Source organism: Hyperolius riggenbachi, chromosome 1 (genome assembly GCF_040937935.1).
Source record: "Hyperolius riggenbachi isolate aHypRig1 chromosome 1, aHypRig1.pri, whole genome shotgun sequence".
NCBI classification, from domain to species: Eukaryota; Metazoa; Chordata; class Amphibia; order Anura; family Hyperoliidae; genus Hyperolius; species Hyperolius riggenbachi.
Window position 1 is genome coordinate 600,312,785 of NC_090646.1, and position 1,847 is coordinate 600,314,631.

General features: G+C 45.0%; 4 non-coding genes across 4 annotated transcripts; all 4 read left to right on the forward strand.

The window, feature by feature from the left end:
- Positions 1–840: 840 nt before the first annotated feature.
- Positions 841–912, forward strand: TRNAR-UCU (transfer RNA arginine (anticodon UCU)). The gene has a single exon. It is a non-coding gene; the product is annotated as a tRNA-Arg (tRNA).
- A 270-nt stretch (positions 913–1,182) lies between these two features.
- On the forward strand, positions 1,183–1,254 carry TRNAR-UCU (transfer RNA arginine (anticodon UCU)). The gene has a single exon. It is a non-coding gene; the product is annotated as a tRNA-Arg (tRNA).
- Positions 1,255–1,351: 97 nt separating this feature from the next.
- Positions 1,352–1,423, forward strand: TRNAR-UCU (transfer RNA arginine (anticodon UCU)). Its single transcript has one exon. It is a non-coding gene; the product is annotated as a tRNA-Arg (tRNA).
- A 97-nt stretch (positions 1,424–1,520) lies between these two features.
- Positions 1,521–1,592, forward strand: TRNAR-UCU (transfer RNA arginine (anticodon UCU)). The gene has a single exon. It is a non-coding gene; the product is annotated as a tRNA-Arg (tRNA).
- Positions 1,593–1,847: the final 255 nt, after the last annotated feature.

Consider the following 1,847-nt stretch of genomic DNA (forward strand, 5'->3'; position numbering starts at 1 on the left):
ACTAATGTACCCTTTTTAAACTTGAAGGTTATATACAAACATAAGCAGAGTGGTGCAGCGGAAGCGTGCTGGGCCCATAACCCAGAGGTTGATTGATTGAAACCATCCTCTGCTAGGCATGATTTAATTTTTGTACCTCGCTTTATCGCATAGGCAAAACGGTTTCCATAGCCCTGTAAGAGAAAGTGTAATAAGGGCCCTGCCTTAACATAGATGATACGGTAGCTAAGACTACTCCTGGGCCTTTCTTGTAGTTGAAGAGATAAGTGAACTGTGACACCACACTTTAAAAAAAAAAAAAAAAAACAGCAAACAGAGAAGCTTCCCCATATCAGAGCATTGGAGTTGGTAAAGTCTTAAGCCAATGTGTTGTAAGACACAAGTAAGCTTTAGGTTAGCAGGAATGGTTGCATGACCACCTAGCTTTTCATCCTTTCCACCCTTGCCCTGGAATCTTTCAGACTTCAAATTGCTGTCCATTGCTGTGTGTGTTACACCAGCATCATCCAGGGGGGCACATGATCTTTCTAAAGTCTTGAATTGAAGCCTGTAAGCAGTATCACCATGTGTCCCACTGCTTTCATCTAGCAAATTAGGCAAATAAGCAAGCAAATTTTTCTCTTGGGTATATCACAATGGTACATGCTAGGCTGGCTTCAGCATGTAGCGTTGGTAGTATAGTGGTGAGCATAGCTGCCTTCCAAGCAGTTGACCTGGGTTCGATTCCTGGCCAATGTACAGTATGTGAGGTTGCTTTTGACATCCTACAAGTCCCTAAGCAAGCTCATTTTTCTCTTGGGTATATCACAATGGTACATGCTAGGCTGGCTTCAGCATGTAGCGTTGGTGGTATAGTGGTGAGCATAGCTGCCTTCTAAGCAGTTGACCTGGGTTCGATTCCCGGCCAATGTATGTAAGCTGGTTTTTGACATCCTACGACTCCCTAAGCAAGCTCTTTTTTCTCTTGGGTATATCACAATGGTACATGCTAGGCTGGCTGGCTTCAGCATGTAGCATTGGTGGTATAGTGGTGAGCATAGCTGCCTTCTAAGCAGTTGACCTGGGTTTGATTCTCGGCCAATGTATGTAAGCTGGCTTTTGACATTCAACAAATCCCTAAGCAAGCTCATTTTTCTCTTGGGTATATCACAATGGTACATGCTAGGATGGCTTCAGCATGTAGCGTTGGTGGTATAGTGGTGAGCATAGCTGCCTTCTAAGCAGTTGACCTGGGTTTGATTCCCGGCCAATGTATGTAAGCTGGCTTTTGTCCTCCTACAAATCCCTAAGCAAGCTCATTTTTCTCCTGGGTATATCACAATGGCACATGCTAGGCTGGCTTCAGCATGTAGCGTTGGTGGTATAGTGGTGAGCATAGCTGCCTTCTAAGCAGTTGACCTGGGTTCGATTCCTGGCCAATGTATGTGAGGTTGTTTTTGACATCCTACAAATCCCTAAGCAAGCTCATTTTTCTCTTGGGTATATCACAATGGTACATGCTAGGCTGGCTTCAGCATGTAGCGTTGGTGGTATAGTGGTAAGCATAGCTGCCTTCTAAGCAGTTGACCTGAGTTCGATTCCCGGCCAATGCATGTAAGCTGGCTTTTGACATCCTACAAGTCCCTAAGCAAGCTCATTTTTCTCTTGGGTATATCACAATGGTACATGCTAGGCTGGCTTGGGCATGTAGTGTTGGTGGTATAGTGGTGAGCATAGCTGCCTTCTAAGCAGTTGACCTGGGTTTGATTCCTGGCCAATGTATGTAAGCTGGCTTTTGACATACTGCAAATCCCTGGAAGACAAGACAGGAGGAGGAGGGAGGAAGGATTACACTCCCTGATTGATGT